Raw genomic sequence first — 20,794 nt, 5'->3', positions numbered from 1 at the left:
TCTTCCTTTCTTTCATTTTCTAGTCCCTGAATTGAATATTCTTAAATAATGTAGTAAATACACATGACATATGTCTTGAAATTTTTAACATGCATACTTCAATTTACAATTTCCAAAATTAATAATAACTGTAGCCTCCTCTCAAAAAATGGAATTTAGAAACAGAGTATGTTCAACCCTGACTTCCTCTTCTTTCATGTAATAGCATCTTAATTTTCTTGGTTATAATACACTATGTATATGTCAATACTTAGTTTCTCCAAATTTTATTCAGTTTCCTTGTTCAATATTTCTTCTTACATCTTGCTTCTTCCTTTTGGATTCAATTTCCTTCTTTTTGAAATACATCTGTCAGTAGTCGTTTCAGCCTACGTCTGTGAATGGTAAACTCTAGTGGTCTTTATCCGACAACTTTTCTCATCCTCATTTTGATAGCTTAGTTGAGAATAGAATTTCCCATAGCCCTTTAAAAATTTTATTTTAATCTTTCTTTTTACTAGTGGCACTTCTATTGTCAATTTTATTTTTGTTTCCTCATAGGTAGGTTATTGTTGTTGTTGTTTGAGACAGGGTCTTACTCTGTCACTCAGGCTGGGGTGTGGTGGCAAGATCATGGTTCACTGTAGCCTTGACTTCCCGGACTCAAGTGATCCTCCTGTTCAGCCTCCCAAGTAACTGGGATGACAGACATGGGCCACCAAGCCCAGCTAATTTTTTAAATTATTAATTTTGGAGACATCATGTTGCCCAGGCTGGTCTTGAACACCTGGGCTCAAGTAATACTCCTGCCTCGGCCTTCCAAATTGTTGGATTACAGGCGTGTGGTACTATGCCCAGCCTATAGATACGTTTTCTTTCTTGCTTTGCTCTTAGGAATTGTTTTTCTTGTTTTGATGCTCTTTCATTTTAACTAGAAGTGTTGTGATATTGATTTCTTTTAAAACATGTATCCTGTTAAGGACTTACTGCATTCTGGTTCATATCTATCTTTGTATCTCACACATTCTCTGCTTTCTTCTCTTTGAATCAGGCCTCCCCTCCATTTTTATTTCTTTTCTTTCTTTTTAGATCTTCTATTAAATATGTGTTAGATCTTGTTATTATACTCTTAAGGATATAACTTCACTTTTATACTCTCCATTTTTTAATCTTCTGTATAATTTCTTCAGATTTATTTTCCAATTTAATAATTATCTCTTTCACTGTATCTAGTCCATCTATTTAACCCATATGTAGAACTTTTTATTTTTAATAGAAATAAGCTCTATGACAGTAGGAAATTTGCGTATCTTATTCACTGTTTTATCTTTAGTACCCAGAACAGTGCTAGAACTCTGCAGATGTTCAATAAGTATCAAAATTATTAATAGATCAATAAATTCCTTTTATCAAATATTTTTATTTTTTCTTATACTTTTCTTTCATTTGATTTTTATTTTCCTTTATGTGTTTAATCATTTTGTGGATTTTTCTTTGATAGTCACTTCCAGGTTTTTTTTTTTTTGGTAGAGACAGGGTCACTATGTTGCCCAGGCTGGTCTCAAATCTAGGCCTCAAGCAATCCTCCTGCCTTGGACCTCCAAAGTGTTGGGATTACAGGTTTGTGTCACTGCACCTCGTGGTCAGATTGCTTTATTAACTCAAGTGGTTGGGGCACAGATTTTCCTATTTGTTGTGTCTTCTCATATGCCTTTTGGTAGATTGTTTCTTTGTGTAGTGTGCAAATTTTATTGAGAGCTCACCTTTATTGAAAGCTATTTATTCTGTGGGATTCTTTTGTTTCCTGAGTTGTGTATATGTCCTCATCAAGAATTTTTATATTTGCTTCTATAGGGCCTGACTGTTTCTCTCTTTTTAAGCTTAGGATTATCTTTTTTTTTTTTTTTTTCTTTTATTATTATTATTATTATTATTATTATTATACTTTAGGTTTTATGGTACATGTGCGCAATGTGCAGGTAAGTTACATATGTATACATGTGCCATGCTGGTGCGCTGCACCCACCAACTCATCATCTAGCATTAGGTATATCTCCCAATGCTATCCCTCCCCCCTCCCCCCACCCCACAACAGTCCCGAGTGTGATGTTCCCCTTCCTGTGTCCATGTGTTCTCATTGTTCAATTCCCACCTATGAGTGAGAATATTCGGTGTTTGGTTTTTTGTTCTTGCGATAGTTTACTGAGAATGATGATTTCCAATTTCATCCATGTCCCTACAAAGGACGTGAACTCATCATTTTTTATGGCTGCATAGTATTCCATGGTGTATATGTGCCACATTTTCTTAATCCAGTCTATCATTGTTGGACATTTGGGTTGGTTCCAAGTCTTTGCTATTGTGAATAATGCCGCAATAAACATACGTGTGCATGTGTCTTTATAGCAGCATGATTTATAGTCCTTTGGGTATATACCCAGTAATGGGATGGCTGGGTCGAATGGAATTTCTAGTTCTAGATCCCTGAGGAATCGCCACACTGACTTCCACAAGGGTTGAACTAGTTTACAGTCCCACCAACAGTGTAAAAGTGTTCCTATTTCTCCACATCCTCTCCAGCACCTGTTGTTTCCTGACTTTTTAATGATTGCCATTCTAACTGGTGTGAGATGGTATCTCATTGTGGTTTTGATTTGCATTTCTCTGATGGCCAGTGATGGTGAGCATTTTTTCATGTGTTTTTTGGCTACATAAATGTCTTCTTTTGAGAAGTGTCTGTTCATGTCCTTCACCCACTTTTTGATGGGGTTGTTTGTTTTTTTCTTGTAAATTTGTTGGAGTTCATTGTAGATTCTGGATATTAGCCCTTTGTCAGATGAGTAGGTTGCGAAAATTTTCTCCCATTTTGTAGGTTGCCTGTTCACTCTGATGGTAGTTTCTTTTGCTGTGCAGAAGCTCTTGAGTTTAATTAGATCCCATTTGTCAATTTTGGCTTTTGTTGCCATTGCTTTTGGTGTTTTAGACATGAAGTCCTTGCCCGTGCCTATGTCCTGAATGGTAATGCCTAGGTTTTCTTCTAGGGTTTTTATGGTTTTAGGTCTAACATTTAAGTCTTTAATCCATCTTGAATTGATTTTTGTATAAGGTGTAAGGAAGGGATCCAGTTTCAGCTTTCTACATATGGCTAGCCAGTTTTCCCAGCACCATTTATTAAATAGGGAATCCTTTCCCCATTTCTTGTTTTTGTCAGGTTTGTCAAAGATCAGATACTTGTAGATATGTGGCATTATTTCTGACGGCTCTGTTCTGTTCCATTGATCTATATCTCTGTTTTGGTACCAGTACCATGCTGTTTTGGTTACTGTAGCCTTGTAGTATAGTTTGAAGTCAGGTAGTGTGATGCCTCCAGCTTTGTTCTTTTGGCTTAGGATTGACTTGGCGATGCGGGCTCTTTTTTGGTTCCATATGAACTTTAAAGTAGTTTTTTCCAATTCCGTGAAGAAAGTCATTGGTAGCTTGATGGGGATGGCATTGAATCTGTAAATTACCTTGGGAAGGATGGCCATTTTCATGATATTGATTCTTCCTACCCATGAGCATGGAATGTTCTTCCATTTGTTTGTATCCTCTTTTATTTCCTTGAGCAGTGGTTTGTAGTTCTCCTTGAAGAGGTCTTTCACATCCCTTGTAAGTTGGATTCCTAGGTATTTTATTCTCTTTGAAGCAATTGTGAATGGGAGTTCACTCATGATTTGGCTCTCTGTTTGTCTGTTATTGATGTATAAGAATGCTTGTGATTTTTGCACATTGATTTTGTATCCTGAGACTTTGCTGAAGTTGCTTATCAGCTTAAGGAGATTTTGGGCTGAGACAATGGGGTTTTCTAGATATACTATCATGTCATCTGCAAACAGGGACAATTTGACTTCCTCTTTTCCTAATTGAATACCCTTGATTTCCTTCTCCTGCCTAATTGCCCTGGCCAGAACTTCCAACACTATGTTGAACAGAAGTGGTGAGAGAGGGCATCCCTGTCTTGTGCCAGTTTTCAAAGGGAATGCTTCCAGTTTTTGCCCATTCAGTATGATATTGGCTGTGGGTTTGTCATAAATAGCTCTTATTATTTTGAGATACGTCCCATCAATTCCTAATTTATTGAGAGTTTTTAGCATGAAGGGTTGTTGAATTTTGTCAAAAGCCTTTTCTGCATCTATTGAGATAATCATGTGGTTTTTGTCTTTCGTTCTGTTTATATGCTGGATTACATTTATTGATTTGCGTATATTGAACCAGCCTTGCATCCCAGGGATGAAGCCCACTTGATCATGGTGGATAAGCTTTTTGATGTGCTGCTGGATTCTGTTTGCCAGTATTTTATTGAGGATTTTTGCATCAATGTTCATCAAGGATATTGGTCTAAAATTCTCTTTTTTTGTTGTGTCTCTGCCAGGCTTTGGTATCAGGATGATGCTGGCCTCATAAAATGAGTTAGGGAGGATTCCCTCTTTTTCTATTGATTGGAATAGTTTCAGAAGGAATGGTACCAGCTCCTCCTTGTACCTCTGGTAGAATTCGGCTGTGAATCCATCTGGACCTGGACTTTTTTTGGTTGGTAAGCTATTGATTATTGCCACAATTTCAGCTCCTGTTATTGGTCTATTCAGAGATTCAACTTCTTCCTGGTTTAGTCTTGGGAGGGTGTATGTGTTGAGGAATTTATCCATTTCTTCCAGATTTTCTAGTTTATTTGCATAGAGGTGTTTGTAATATTCTCTGATGGTAGTTTGTATTTCTGTGGGATCGGTGGTGATATCCCCTTTATCATTTTTTATTGCATCTATTTGATTCTTCTCTCTTTTTTTCTTTATTAATCTTGCTAGTGGTCTATCAATTTTGTTGATCCTTTCAAAAAACCAGCTCCTGGATTCATTGATTTTTTGAAGGGTTTTTTGTGTCTCTATTTCCTTCAGTTCTGCTCTGATTTTAGTTATTTCTTGCCTTCTGCTAGCTTTTGAATGTGTTTGCTCTTGCTTTTCTAGTTCTTTTAATTGTGATGTTAGGGTGTCAATTTTGGATCTTTCCTGCTTTCTCTTGTGGGCATTTAGTGCTATAAATTTCCCTCTACACACTGCTTTGAATGCATCCCAGAGATTCTGGTATGTTGTGTCTTGGTTCTCGTTGGTTTCAAAGAACATCTTTATTTCTGCCTTCATTTCGTTATGTACCCAGTAGTCATTCAGGAGCAGGTTGTTCAGTTTCCACGTAGTTGAGCGGTTTTGAGTGAGATTCTTAATCCTGAGTTCTAGCTTGATTGCACTGTGATCTGAGAGACAGTTTGTTACAATTTCTGTTCTTTTACATTTATTGAGGAGAGCTTTACTTCCAAGGATATGGTCAATTTTGGAATAGGTGTGGTGTGGTGCTGAAAAAAATGTATATTCTGTTGATTTGGGGTGGAGAGTTCTGTAGATGTCTATTAGGTCCGCTTGGTGCAGAGCTGAGTTCAATTCCTGGGTATCCTTGTTGACTTTCTGTCTCGTTGATCTGTCTAATGTTGATAGTGGAGTGTTAAAGTCTCCCATTATTAATGTGTGGGAGTCTAAGTCTCTTTGTAGGTCACTCAGGACTTGCTTTATGAATCTGGGTGCTCCTGTATTGGGTGCATATATATTTAGGATAGTTAGCTCTTCTTGTTGAATTAATCCCTTTACCATTATGTAATGGCCTTCTTTGTCTCTTTTGATCTTTGTTGGTTTAAAGTCTGTTTTATCAGAGACTAGGATTGCAACCCCTGCCTTTTTTTGTTTTCCATTTGCTTGGTAGATCTTCCTCCATCCTTTTATTTTGAGCCTATGTGTGTCTCTGCACGTGAGATGGGTTTCCTGAATACAGCACACTGATGGGTCTTGAGTCTTTATCCAGTTTGCCAGTCTGTGTCTTTTAATTGGAGCATTTAGTCCATTTACATTTAAAGTTAATATTGTTATGTGTGAATTTGATCCTGTCATTATGATGTTAGCTGGATATTTTGCTCGTTAGTTGATGCAGTCTCTTCCTAGTCTCGATGTTCTTTACATTTCGGTATGATTTTGCAGTGGCTGGTACCGGTTGTGCCTTTCCATGTTTAGCGCTTCCTTCAGGAGCTCTTTTAGGGCAGGCCTGGTGGTGACAAAATCTCTCAGCATTTGCTTGTCTGTAAAGTATTTTATTTCTCCTTCACTTATGAAGCTTAGTTTGGCAGGATATGAAATTCTGGGTTGAAAATTCTTTTCTTTAAGAATGTTGAATATTGGCCCCCACTCTCTTCTGGCTTGTAGGGTTTCTGCCGAGAGATCCGCTGTTAGTCTGATGGGCTTCCCTTTGATGGTAACCCGACCTTTCTCTCTGGCTGCCCTTAACATTTTTTCCTTCATTTCAACTTTGGTGAATCTGACAATTATGTGTCTTGGAGTTGCTCTTCTCGAGGAGTATCTTTGTGGCGTTCTCTGTATTTCCTGAATCTGAATGTTGGCCTGCCTTGCTAGATTGGGGAAGTTCTCCTGGATAATATCCTGCAGAGTGTTTTCCAACTTGTTTCCATTCTCCCCGTCACTTTCAGGTACACCAATCAGACGTAGATTTGGTCTTTTCACATAGTCCCACATTTCTTGGAGGCTTTGCTCGTTTCTTTTTATTCTTTTTTCTCTAAACTTCCCTTCTCGCTTCATTTCATTCATTTCATCTTCCAGGGCTGATACCCTTTCTTCCATTTGATCGCATCGGCTCCTGAGGCTTCTGCATTCTTCACGTAGTTCTCGAGCCTTGGTTTTCAGCTCCATCAGCTCCTTTAAGCACTTCTCTGTATTGGTTATTCTAGTTATACATTCTTCTAAATTTTTTTCAAAGTTTTCAACTTCTTTGCCTTTGGTTTGAATATCCTCCCGTAGCTCGGAGTAATTTGATCGTCTGAAGCCTTCTTCTCTCAGCTCGTCAAAGTCATTCTCCGTCCAGCTTTGTTCCGTTGCTGGTGAGGAACTGCGTTCCTTTGGAGGAGGAGAGGTACTCTGCTTTTTAGAGTTTCCAGTTTTTCTGCTCTGTTTTTTCCCCATCTTTGTGGTTTTATCTACTTTTGGTCTTTGATGATGGTGATATACAGATGGGTTTTTGGTGTGGATGTCCTTTCTGTTAGTTTTCCTTCTAACAGACAGAACCCTCAGCTGCAGGTCTGTTGGAGTACCTGGCCGGCCGTGTGAGGTGTCAGTCTGCCCCTGCTGGGGGGTGCCTCCCAGTTAGGCTGCTCGGGGGTCAGGGGTCAGGGACCCACTTGAGGAGGCAGTCAGCCCGTTCTCAGATCTCCAGCTGCGTGCTGGGAGAACCACTGCTCTCCTCACAGCTGTCAGACAGGGACATTTAAGTCTGCAGAGGTTACTGCTGTCTTTTTGTTTGTCTGTGTCCTGCCCCCAGAGGTGGAGCCTACAGAGGCAGGCAGGCCTCCTTGAGCTGTGGTGGGCTCCACCCAGTTCAAGCTTCCAGGCTGCTTTGTTTACCTAAGCGAGCCTGGGCAATGGCGGGCGCCCCTCCCCCAGCCTCGCTGCCGACTTGCTGTTTGACCTCAGACTGCTGTGCTAGCAATCAGCGAGACTCCGTGGGCGTAGGACCCTCTGAGCCAGGTGCGGGCTATACTCTCCTGGGGCACCATTTCCTAAGCCCGTCGGAAAAGCACAGTATTCGGGTGGGAGTGGCCCGATTTTCCAGGTGCCGTCTGTCACCCCTGGAAGGGGAACTCCCTGACCCCTTGCGCTTCCCGAGTGAGGCAATGCCTCGCCCCTGCTTCGGCTGGCGCACGGTGCGCTCACCCACTGACCTGCGCCCACTGTCTGGCACTCCCTAGTGAGATGAACACGGTACCTCAGATGGAAATGCAGAAATCACCCGTCTTCTGCGTCGCTCGCGCTGGGAGCTGTAGACCGGAGCTGTTCCTATTCGGCCATCTTGGCTCCCTACCTAGGATTCTCTTTTCAAATGATAAGGTAAAATTGGATTTCCATTGGCAGAGGCTTTCAATATTCACAGGAACCATTACTCTCACCCCTACTCATCCTAGACTTCTAAGGCTTCAAAAAGTGAAAACCTCTTTAGGGTTCTAGTTTATGCAGGAATGTTAGTTCCAGATCCTCATAAGTGGCTTTAGGACCACATCTTTTAGTCCCAAATGGGGTTAAAACCTCAGCTCCTGGAACTTATTATTGTGACTTTGAATTTCTTCTTCAGTTCTGGTATCTGAAGCCTTTGCTGTCTCTGTTTTAAACTCAGCTTTTTATTTTAAAATACTTATACTCTATTCATTATTTCTATATATTTGGAGAAGGCAGGAGTCTCATGCCATGGGAAAAAAGGGAAAATGGGAAAAAGATGATTTGATTCCACAGGTTCTGCTAATGAATTTCATCCAACTCACGAATCACCGTATTATTTTGCTATTCTTAGAGTTTTTTGCAATAGTCTTATGGATATTAACATTAAACCCAATTCAATAAATAATAATGTGCAAAATATTTCAGGATATATAGATTACTAAGACAGTCTCTGCACTCAAGAGGCAAACATTGTATAGTACAGAGATTAAGTAAATTTCATAAATAATCACAATGCAGGAAGCCTAATTGCTATAGAGATGCATATAGCTCTTTAGAATAATACATTACACGTATTATCAAACAAATTACTAAAATTGTTAGAAGAATGGAAAAGGAATCAGAAGAAGGCATTTTCAAGTAATAGTAACGGGAAAAACTTCATGATAGTGGTACTAGTTGAAATGTGCCTTGAAGAATGACTAGGATTTCTGAAAATAAAAACTGTGAGGGAGGGGTCAGAAGGGAGGTAGTGGCTTTTCAAAGTAGAAAGAAAAGCATTAGCTTAGACAAGGAGCTAGAAGGGTGGAGGGCCTCCAATAAGGAACAAGTAATCCAATTTTCCAGGTTAGGATGTTAGAAAAGCAGTACCATTAGAAAGTAAAAGTAAAGAAACGTAAAAAAAAAAAAAAAAAAAAAAGGGTATGGGGGTTGGTAAAAATGGGCAAAAATTAAAGCTAATTTAATTTAAAATATTTTACTGTCATATTTATCTAAAGAGAAAAGATAATATTGGGTTAATTTTTAAGGACAAATGTAAAAACCAGGATCACTTACATTTTAGGTTGGGCAAGTTTCTTCTTCTCAATGACCTGATCCTCTGATTGGTTAGTTTTACAGTTTCCAGGAAGGTAAACGGAATCAGCATTTTGGTCTCTCAGGCATACAAGTACCATCTAGTGGCAAAGGAAGGCAACCACAAGAATGAAATTATACAGGAAACATTTGCTTGTTTATTTTGAATTTTATTTATATTATAATTAGCTAATAACAGAAGGCCATGTTCTACTTGAATAGGGAAATAAAGTACCCTTTAATGAAACATTGCTTGGTTATTGGATTAAAAGAATGTGAGATCAGATAAAAATGGGTTATAAAGAGCTTATTAAATATGAAATGTTTGAAAATTTTACAACAAGAAGTTAATATCAAATTATATTTTGGAAATAAAACTTAAAGAAGGATCTACTTGAGTTTAAAGAGAGACAGAGAGAAAAAGAAAGTCAATGTAAATGACGAAGAGGCAGAAATACTGAAGGTAACTATTTCTTTTCTTTTTTTTTTTGAGATGGAGTTTCGCTCTTGTTGCCCAGGCTGATGTGTAATGGCTCGATCTTGGCTCACCGCAACCTCCACCTCCCAGTTTCAAGCAATTCTCCAGCCTCAGCCTCTTGAGTAGGTGGGATTACAGGCATGCGCCACCACACCCAGCTAATTTTGTATTTTTGGTAGAGACGGGGTTTCTCCATGTTGGTCAGGCTGGTCTCGACCTCCCGACCTCAGGTGATCCGCCCGCCTTGGCCTCCCAAAGTGCTGGGATTACAGGCATGAGCCACCGCGCCAGGCGAAGGTAACTATTCCTTTGGAATTTTCTCTGCTTCCACTTTGCCTAACTCCTACTTAACCTTCAAATCTTTAGATATGTCTTCCTCTAAACAATGTTCCTTGACACCCCAGGTCTGTATTAGATGAATCACCAATATCCTTCTATGGACCACTATTCCCATGATGCTACTGACCACACTTTTTTGTCACTTCCCATTTTATAGCCCTCATTGCAATCGATAATCCTAAACAGCCGGGGCCATGTCTGTTTCATCCACTGTTCTATCCCAAAGGCTTAGGATAGTACCTGACATATAATAGGTAATTCACAAATATTTATAGAATGAATGGGCAGATTAATGAAGAAAGAGAATAACTGTGATGGAAATGTTCAAGGTACAAATATCGAAAGCTAGTATCAGTAAAGTTTAAATAAGAAAACAAAAAGTTTCCAGAAAATTATTAGTTGAAAAAACTTTTTTTCTTCATTGTACATTGATTCCCTATAGGACATCAATTTATTTATAATTTCTGGTACTTTATAGTTTTCAGAGTACTTCCCTACCTCGGTGAAGAAAAAATAATAGTTCACAGCTCACGTATCATTGCAGAGATCAAATAAAAGGCTACACATAAAGCATACAGAAGAGTATGCAGCGCATATTATATGCTCAACAGTTGGATTTTATTATTTCCTATACCTCATCTCATAAATTCTTTGAAGCAGCACAGAGTCAAAGAAGGAAGCTATTTTAGATTACTGTTTTACAAATTAGGAAACTAGTGATTATGGAAACTAACCATGAGTAACAGATGATCATGGAGTCACATCAGTTACTAAGTTTCTAAATCCACATCATCTAAGTAATAGTTATTGTCCCTTCTGTGGCATCATGTTGCTTCCTTAGAGAGACAAGAGAGAAGAAAGGACATGTGGATGCTAAATAAGCACAGCATTGCAATGCAGAGAAGGAAAATACATTATAAATAGTGTACTAGCTTTTCTCTTGCTTCCCTAACAAATTGCCACAGGCTTTAGTGATTTAAAACAACACAAACGTATTATTACAGTTCTGTAGGTTAGACGTCCAACACAGGCGGGGCACAGTGGCTAATGCCTTTAATCCCAGCACTTTGGGAGGCTGATGCAGGAGAATGGCTTGAGCCCAGGCATTCAAGACTAGCCTGGGCAACACAGTAAGACCCCCATCACTACAGAAAATTAAAAAATTAGCTAGATGGGTGGCATGTGCCTATAATCCCAGCTACTCAGGATGCTGAGGCAGGAGAATCGCTTGAGCCCAGAATATTGGGGCCGTAGTGAGCTATGATTTCCTCACTGCACTCCAGCCTAGGCGACAGAGTGAGACCCTGTCTCAGAAACAAACAAACAGAAGTCCAACACACAGATCTCTCTGCGATAAAGTCAAGGTGTTCCCAGGGCTCTCTGTTCCTTCCTGAAGGTTCTAGGGGATAATCTGTTTCCCGGCCTTTTCCAACTTCTAGAGGCCATCCACATCCCTTCCTCCATCTTCACTGCCAGCAGTGGTGGATTGAGTTCTCCCATCGCATAATTCTAGTCTCCTCTTCTGCCTCTCTCTTCTACTTTTAAGAACCTTTGTGATTATATTGTATCCACTGAGATAATCAAGGAAAATCTCCCTATTTTAAGATCAGCTAATTAGCAACCTTAATTCCATCTCCAATCTTAAATCCATTTCTCCACATAAATGAACATATTCACAGGTTCCAGGGTGAGAGGGGGTGGGGGTCATTATTCTGCCTATTCCAGGGGAATAGTGGCAAGGGGATGAAAGGGAGGAGGAAGGTAGGGCAGTATTTTCAAATGGAAGTGTTAGAGGCGTAACTTCAGGCTATCCTCACATTGATCTTGGCAGACACTAAAACCTCTGGATGTTTCTCGCATGGCTAAGCTAGAACCCGTCCCAATTTGTACTTGTGCTATTGTATTTTTCAACTTCAATGTAGAAATTTTCATATATTTCTGTTAAATTTTATCTTTTAGGTTTTAGCTCACAGTTCAAATTGTTAAAATAATTTTGTTTTCTGGTTCTGTCTTCCATCATATTTTCTATGCTATGTAGTTTTTGTTTCACCTGTTGATTTGACTAAAATGATTTCTTCACCTATGTAATTTATGAAAAATATGAACAAAAATCAGGGTACAGTTATCCAACTAATTTTGAATTTACCTAATCATAATTAATTCAGGCCCCTATTTTAGGTGCATCCACAAAAATATGAAAGACTGGATTAAATGCTTTGCTGAAATTAATTTATATCATGGCTATAACATTCCATCTTCTCTCAAAGATCAAATAAAGAAGTGTGGTGTGACTTCTCTTATTTTAGTCAGTCTGGTTCCGAGTGACCACCAAATTCTAATACATTTAACTATGGACTCTGGAGTTTTACTTTTCTGTTCTACAGTTTTCAATGTCTACCTTTTTACCGTGTTTTAAGCAAGTGATCTATCATCTTTTTCATTTTTTACAGTTTCTCAGAACTCACCAGCAATAGATCTTAGGTTACTTGTAAACAGCTGTGGGATGTAATTTGACCCTGGAAACATGAACCTATTTGAAACAGATAGGTGCTTTCTTACTACCTCCTCACCTGTCTCAAGTTTCAGTTCTCCTTGTATGTTGTTTCACCTTTACCAACGTAAAGTCCATTTTCTTTACTGAAAAGGGAAAGAAAAGAAAAATTGAGTCAAGTTTCTCTTTAATGTTTACATTATTCTCTTAGATAAATTACAAACTGTGTTTATAAAAATTTATGAAGGTTTATTTCTCTCTGCCTTCTATTATAATTCTTCACTCTAATTAAACCAATCTTCCCATTTTTCCCTCTTGAAGTTACCAGGTAACTCTAGTTCTCAATGATTTCTCTATAGCATTTTATAATTTGCACCACATAAATTAACAGTGGAAGAAATATTATCTTCCTTGTTTGATGCTTTTATAGTATTTTTAAAAAACTCTCAGAACAATTGTTGATTTCTTTACCTTTTTTTGTTTGGTTCACCTAGAAAGTTGGGAGATTTTACCAAACAAGAATACTGGACACTTAATAAATACTTGTTGGTTGGTTAAGTTTTAAACATCAAGTTTGGCTATACATTCTTCAAGTATCAGTCTCTTTGACTAATTTTTCTGTTTGGAGAAACAAAAAGGGTAAAATACTTAAAATTATTTTTGTTGTAATAAAAACAATAGTAATAATAATAATATTAGTAGTAATAATAAAAATCAAACTAAAACTACCTTTAGAAGTCATTCTCTTCTCCAATCCCTCCCCTGTAACCCTCCAACAATTATCAATTAATCATATTACTGAGCTATTTAATAACAATTTCAGCCACATTTGATATGCTAGTTTGGAATTCTATTTATTGGTAAAGCTGCTTGATTCCCTGCCTACTTTGTCAGCCAAGGCTGCATTTCTTTATTTGTTTTAACTCATTCTAGACAAACGTACCAATTTGAAATACCAAATACTGAGTCTAAACTCTGAATATATAAACCACATCATTTCTCTTGAAACCTTTCTTTACCCTTGTAGAAATTCTAAATGTTTAAAAACAAATAATAGTGTTTAACAATCATAGATTTTAAAAAATAGTCACGTAATTTTCAATGTCTTATAATCATGCAAATTAATGTACTAAGTTGATAGTAAAAAAGGTGCTGTAACAATTTAACAATTTTGCTCTTAATTTTGGCAAAAATGACATAGAGACTCTATTAAATAAGGCTCTGATGTCTAGCAAATTAAAAAGTAACACAGATAGAATTCATTGTTCACCAGCAGGAGGAGCGTAGGTTGTAGTTTCGTATCTAGGGTAGCAAGCCTTATTCTCTTACTCTACATTAAATACTGTCAAAATTCCGGTTCACCGTTAATTTTGTACAGCTAGGCAACTTGTTAAATCTCAATATACAACTCCCATGATTTATGTATTCCCATATGATGTATTTGTCTAAGAAATGTATTAATGAGATGTGGGGATTAGGGTTGCCACCATGACAACCCATCAGCATGGCTTGTTTCACTTTCCAAGATACGGAAGCTCAGAAAGGAACATCTTCCCTGAAGCTGCTTACTTAGTACTGGGACCTGGTAACTATGGAAATTTAGATTGAGATTATATGGCTACATTGTTTACAAGGTACAAATAGTTTGATAAATAACCTGTTCAAACAGACAGTAAAATATGTCACGGTCCATACATCAATTTGTAGCAATCTTTTTATTAATAGGTCTTATTTAGTATTTCCTCTGTTAAATTATTCTTACAACTGCATTACATCTGTATTAGTCTGTTCTCACGCAGCTATAAGTACATACCCAAGACTAGGGAATTTATAAAGAAAAGAGGTTTAATTCACTCACAGTTTCACATGGTGAGGGAAGCCTCAGGAAACTTACAATCATGGTAGAAGGCACCTCTTCACAGGGCAGCAGGAGAGAGGAGTGCCGAGTGAAGGGGGAAGCCCCTTATAAAACCATCAGACCTTGTGAGAACTCACCCCCTATCATGAGAACAACATGGGGAAAACTGTCCCCAGGATTCAAATGTCTTCTTCTGGTCACCTTTGACATGTGGGAAGTATTACAATTCAAGGTGAGATTTGGTTGGGGACACAGAGCCAAACAATATCACCATCATAATTTTGTCATTCATCCTATAAGGGGAATTTGATATCTTCCCTTTTATGAGTAGCCCTTGTTGAGTGGGTGGTGACATTTTGTGGGGGAAATGAAAATATTTGCATATTCTTGCTTATTATATATGTTTTCTCATTGGTAGCATTAATAATATTTACTGTATACTATGATGCATAGGACTTGGAAATTTAAATTGGTATAAGAAGAAGCTTTTAGCTGGGTGCTGTGGCTCAGGCCCGTAATCCCAGTACTTTTGGAGGCCAAGGACAGAGAATCACTTAAGCCCAGGAGCTTGATACCAGCCTAGGCAACATAGAAAAACCCTTTCTCTACCACAAAATACAAAAACTAGTCTGTGTGGTGGCATGCACCTGTAGTCCCAGCTACTTAGGAGGCTGAGGTGGAAGGATTGCTTGGGCCTGGGAGGTAGAGGTTGCAGTGAGCTGTGATCACGGCACTGCACTCCAGCCTGGGTGACAGAGCAAAACTTTGTCACAAAAATAAATAAAGAAAGAAAAGAAAAGGAAAAGACAAGTTAAGAAAAAGCTCTTAACCTAAGATTATTTACAATTTAATTGAAGATATGTACATAAATAAAATGATGTGAACAAGATGGTAGTATGTATGCAATTGGGAGGAGAGTGAGATCATTTTGTCCGGGGTGATGAGATTTTTGGAGAATTGGGTTTTGGTCATGTCATTTTGAAACAAGAGTAAAAGCATGAGCAGACAGAATGAATGACAGAGAACATTACAAGGATAAGAAATGTAAGAAATAAATGCCTAGAACAGTAGTAGAAATGAGTAGACTTCTGAAGTTAAGGCAGGTTAAGGCTACTAGTGAGAAGTGTTGGGGTGAAAGTATGGTTCAGTAACATGTTAACCAAGTTTATCTTTCACGTATATTTCTTTACTTGGCCCCAAATCCTAGGTCATTGAGAATTTGTAACTAAAATGTTCTAGATGTTTCAAAAAGAGACAGAATACATCATGGATAGTTTTCATTTCATGCCTTCTTCAGTTTCCTGGTGTAGTTTCTTGAATATACTTATCTCCCTTTCCCCCAGCCCCACTGCTAGATCTTTTAATCCAGGGGTCCCCAATTCCCAGGTCAGGGACTGCTACCGGGATCTGTGGCCTGTGAGGAACCAAGCGGCACAGCAGGAGGTGAGCAGAGGGCAAGTGAGTGCAGCTTAATCTGTATTTACAGCTGCCCCCCATGGCTGGCATTAGGGCCTGAACTCCCGTTTCCTGTCAGATCAGCAGTGGCATTAGACTGTGATAGGAGCAAGAACCCTATTGTGAACTGCACATGTGAGGGATTTAGGTTGTGTGCTCCTTATGAGAATCTAATGCCTGATGATCTGTCACTGTCTCCCATCACCCCCAGATGAGACTGTCTAGTTGCAAGAAAACAAGCTCATGACTCCTACTGATTCTACATTATGGTGAGTCGTATAATTATTTCGTTACATATTACAATGTAGTAACAGTAGAAATAAAGTGCACAGTAAATACAATGTGCTTGAATCATCCCAAACCATCCTCCCTCCCCCAGAAAAAACTGTCTTCCACGAAACTGGTCCCTAGTGTCGAAAATGTTGGGGACCGCTGTTTTAATTATCAAGGATTCTGACGAACCTCTTTGAATTTTCTATTTAATTCATATTCCATAAGTAAAACTTGATTCCTTGTTTTTTGTTTTTTTCCCTAAGAATTTAGAAAGCAGAGTGCATGTTGGGGAGATCTGGTTTAAATTCGAGAAGCAGATAACACAAAGACAAGTAAAAAAAAAATACATGATGTACACAGGATTGACAGAATTTAAAAAAGTCTTTGTGCAAGGGAACGTGACTATACAGAAATCTGGAGAGGAAAATATGTCATGTTAGTGTTATTAACTTTTGACCCCATTTAGGTCACTTTGAGTAATGAAGCTCAAAACACTAGATTATATTTTTAGCAAAGTAAGTGCAGTATCCAGTCTCTCACAGATGTCACGTGTCTAGGCCGTTTGGAAAATTCAGCGTCTGCCGCATTCCCAGTCTTTGATGAGGACAACTACAAGCACCCTCAGTGGGAGGACGTCCCAGGTCGGGGTGTGAGGGCGAATGAGGAGGCTGGGGAGGGGAGGCAAGAGTTACGAAAACGGGGCCACAGCACTCCAGATGCTGCAGCGGGAGGAAGAGGGGCTGCGGAGGACTCAAAACGCGTTCAGAGAGGCCCATCCAAATGCCAGGAGACAGATGGCAAGGATGCTTAAGAGGAGACGTGACTGGGCGAGGCAGATGGGGAGAGGGCCGTGGGCCAAGGTCACCCGCTAAGAGGCGGCAGGTTTGCCACTGAGACCCGAGGCCGTGGTTTTTGCCTGTGCCTCCAGAAAGAGCGTGGCGAGATGCCCGCAGAACCCACGCGTGGAAGGCCGTGGGGAAGAGCCACGAGGCCCGACTCTAGTGGCTCAGGGGGCCCTGGGCAGCCGCGCGCCACCGCTCGCCCCACCCTCAGCCGCTCTCCTCTTCCGGGCGCGCTGCTTGCCTGCGTGGGCCGGGACGCGCGGGGCCGAGCGTCTGAAGCGCGCCCGCACGCGGAGCGGCGTTTTCTAGGAGCCCCGCCCTCAGGTGCGCTCTGCAGGAGGCGGGGCGCGACTTCAGCGCCGCCAGCTTCTCTCGCTGGCCCGCGCGCTGCCGGCTCTGCCTGCGCCAGGAGCGCGCGGGTGCGCGCGGCCGCGCCCTCGCACAGATCCCAGCCCGGTCACCCGCACTGAGTCAACAGACTGAGCGCGTCCAGGCCTGACAGCTCTGCGGCTCGGGCCCTGAGGTGAGGAGGGCGTCATGGGCGGCGGCGGCGCTTGAGGCAAGCCTGGGACAGCCGTCCCTGGGGGAGTCGAGGGGACGAGGAAGGGCTGGCCAGCGAGGGACGGCGGGGAGGGAAGGGGAGTTCGGCGTCTGAGGTGTGGGGTGAAGCGGGCTCGGAAGCGGGCAGAGGCGGCGAGCTGAGGGAAACAGACCTCCCTCAGCTCCCGGGAAGCGCGGGTTGCCAGCCTCGGGGATGCGGTGAGAGCGCCCAGGATGCGGACGTGAGGGGGTCGGGGCCCTGGGGCGGGGGCTCCGCGAGGCTCCCCCGGGAACGGGTCCGGCCGTGGGACTTCCGGACACTGCCTTTGCCTGGACACTGTCGTTCCACCCTCAGCAACCTCAAGGAAAGAAGGAAAACAAACATTGATGTAAATTTCCGTCTGAACAGCTGGGTAATGAGCGCTTGCTCTTCCCTGCGAGGTTACACGCGGATCATTACCTTGTGTGTTAAAAGGAGTTTCAGTGAGAAGAAAATGCGCAGATCTCATGACACAGTTTGGGAGGGAAATTCCCTGATCCTAAAACACGAATAGGAGCTCCAGGCATGGAAATACTTAATTGGATCGGAAAGCTGGGCAGGCTGGAGCTATTAAGCTGAAGGAGGGTTTCCCCTGGGCTCCTTAGGCTTCGATTTACGTTTTAGATAAATAAGTCTGAAAATAATGAAGATAATAACCACTTTTACTTTCTGCGAGGGCGTTCTGAAGGAATGTAAGGGAAGAGATGTATTTGCTGGACTACAGCTTTGAGCCAGGCTCAGTATTAGCTCTTTTAATTCTGACAGCAACCCTGTAGGATTGGAGGGGGTTATTCCAGTTGGGCAGATGTGGAGAATGGGCCTCAGAGAGGTTAAGTAACTTATTAAGGTCTCAGCTAGTAAAAGGATGGAGTTGAGATTCCAACCCGGGCTGCCAGACCCTAATTCTGGTGCTTTATCCACTATATTTTGTGTTTGCCTGGAGAGCAATATTGTATGTGTTTTAGGGAAGACTCCATAGTAGGGAACGTTATTAGGGCAGTTAGGGCTTTGTGGGTATTTGTGTTAAAATCAAACTAAGGAAGCGTTAATCTTTGCATATGTGCTGTTTGAGTGTGTTTCCTTTCAATCAGATTTAGTGTAGGGAAATCTTACATTCACTATAAGAGCAAATTTATTAGTACATTCCACGTGTATTGCATGTCTTTTATTTTTAAAGAGGCAGCGTCTCGGCCTGGAGTGCAGTGGTGCGATCAAAGTTCACTGCAGCCTTGAATGTCTGGACTCAAGGGATCCTGCTGAAAAGCTGGGGCTACAGGCACGTGTCACTGCGCCCAGCTAATTTTTTATTTGTTTTTCAGAGACGAAGTCTTGCTATATTGCCCAGGCTGGTTTGTTGCATGTCTTTTACATTCCAGATACTGTACTATATGCCAGGAGTACCGATATGAATACAATTTATAATCTCTGTCCTTGAGTTTAGTTGAGAGGGTGATTGCATAAAAGAATTTTATGATATTGTACTAAGTCATAACTTTTCTAGTATGTAAATTAGTTGGATTAAAAATAGTTTTAAGGGCAAGCTTTTAAGAACCTATTATGTATAAGAAAATTTATTGGATGACTTGTCTTCTGTGTACCATTGCATTATTTTCTCCTTCAGCAAGAAACACTGTCATAAAATTTAGGTTAAATTATATTGACAACTAGAATTTTTTTTTTTTTTTTTTTTTTGAGACAGGGTCTCATTCTGTCACTCAGGATGAAGTGCAGTGGCAGGATCTTGGCTCACTGCAGCCTTGACCTCCCAGGCTCAAGTGATCCTCCCACCTCAGCCTCCCAAGTAGCTGGGACCACAGTTGCGTGCCGCTACACCTGGCTATTTGTTTGTTTGTTTTTTTTTTTTTTGGTAGAAACAGTGTCTCTCTATGTTGCCCAGGTTGATCTTGAACTCTTGGGCTCAAGCCATCCTCCCACTGGGATTGCCACGTGAGCCACTGCACCTGACTGCATTTTGTTTTATTATTGCACCACCTTTCAGTAAATTTTAAAGCAATAAAGAAGATGAGAGCATTTATAATTTATCCCTTTTTAAGTTAAAAGGCATATTTTGTAGTGCTTTTATGTCATTGATTGAGAAGCAAATGATGTAGCTAGGCAGGCGTTTATTTCGTGTGCCAGATATGTTCCTAATTTCTCATTCCAAAAATATCTTAGTTTAAAAGTATAGCTAATACCAGATTGCATTTAATTTCTTGTGGTTCAGAGTTGTAATGAAATCAGTCTTCAGTTTAGGCTGAAATGGCACATTGTTGAAATGTATAATATTACTTTGTGCTGGATTTTGGAAATCTCTTTTAATTGCTTCAGTTTTCTCAGTAAAGTAGGATTCAAGGTCATAATCTGAGTGTGATCCTACAGATGGAAGCTTTGGAGATTTGGGGATTGGGAGAGTGATGAACTAGTGGAATATGTGATTGCTAGGAAATAAAACATGACTCGTAGGTGTGAAAAGTACAGTAGAGGAAAGATACGAGTGCACAAATTAGGGTGTCTAATTTTGGATACCAGAAACTTCATAATCCATTCCCAATGCCTGCCTTTACCGTGTTATCTAGAACATACATCAGCACCCCTTGCTCTAGTTCACTTTGCCTTATGCCTCTGCCATATGGCAGGTATCCCTGTTCTTCACAAAAGTCAAGCCCTTTTGTTTGGGAGTCTAGCTTTACCATTCTTTTCTTTCTGCCTGGAAATTCCATTCCACTCCTTTCCAAGCTCTTTCTCTCTTATCACATTATATTACATTTTATCTCTCTGCAAAGTTAGTGACAGTGTCTAACTTTATTTTTTTTTTTGCCTCGTAATGTTGGATGCATAAATCCTTCAGTAAATGTTAAGTGAATATGCCACTTTTCTCACTTCCCCTCTTCTTCCTTTTTACAGGAGTTGACCAACTTTTTCTGTAAAGTGCCAGATAGTAAATATTTTAGGTTTGCAGACAGTATGGTCTCTGTCTCAGTAACTTTACTGTTGTAGCACAAAAGCAGTCATAGATAATACATAAATGAATGAGCATGGCTGTGTTCCAATAACACTGTATTTATAGACACTGAAATTTGAATTTCATGTAATTTTTGCATGTCACAAGATATTATTCCTTTTTTTCAACCATTTAAAAATGCAGAAGCAGTGTTCCTCATGGGCTGTGCCAAACAGACTGAGGGTTGGATTTAGCCCCCACCTCTTTCATCATAGTTTGCACATCCTTGATCTTTAAGGACTCTCAGGAAGCCTTGATAAAGGAATCTGTGGTAAGATGATACTGGTTATAATATTTCCATTGGTGGCAGAGAAGCAAAGATAAATAAGACAGTGTTGTTTTTTTCATC

General features: G+C 40.2%; 1 protein-coding gene across 4 annotated transcripts in view; it reads left to right on the top strand.

The window, feature by feature from the left end:
• Positions 1-7,930: 7,930 nt before the first annotated feature.
• Positions 7,931-20,794, top strand: part of ABCA5 (ATP binding cassette subfamily A member 5) — an 87,536-nt gene continuing 74,672 nt past the window's right edge. For 2 of the 4 annotated variants that reach the window (XM_063656527.1, XM_063656529.1), the window contains exon 1: positions 7,931-7,949. The gene's annotated coding sequence lies outside the window, so the exon portion shown is untranslated. Of the gene's footprint in view, positions 7,950-17,224; positions 17,388-17,719; positions 17,818-20,794 lie in introns of those variants that run through there. The other 2 variants (XM_054456818.2, XM_063656528.1) reach the window with 2 other exon arrangements.

Source organism: Pongo pygmaeus, chromosome 19, assembly GCF_028885625.2.
Source record: "Pongo pygmaeus isolate AG05252 chromosome 19, NHGRI_mPonPyg2-v2.0_pri, whole genome shotgun sequence".
Taxonomy (NCBI): Eukaryota; Metazoa; Chordata; class Mammalia; order Primates; family Hominidae; genus Pongo; species Pongo pygmaeus.
Note: the sequence above shows the minus strand (reverse complement) of the source record. Positions and strands in the feature narration are given on the sequence as shown.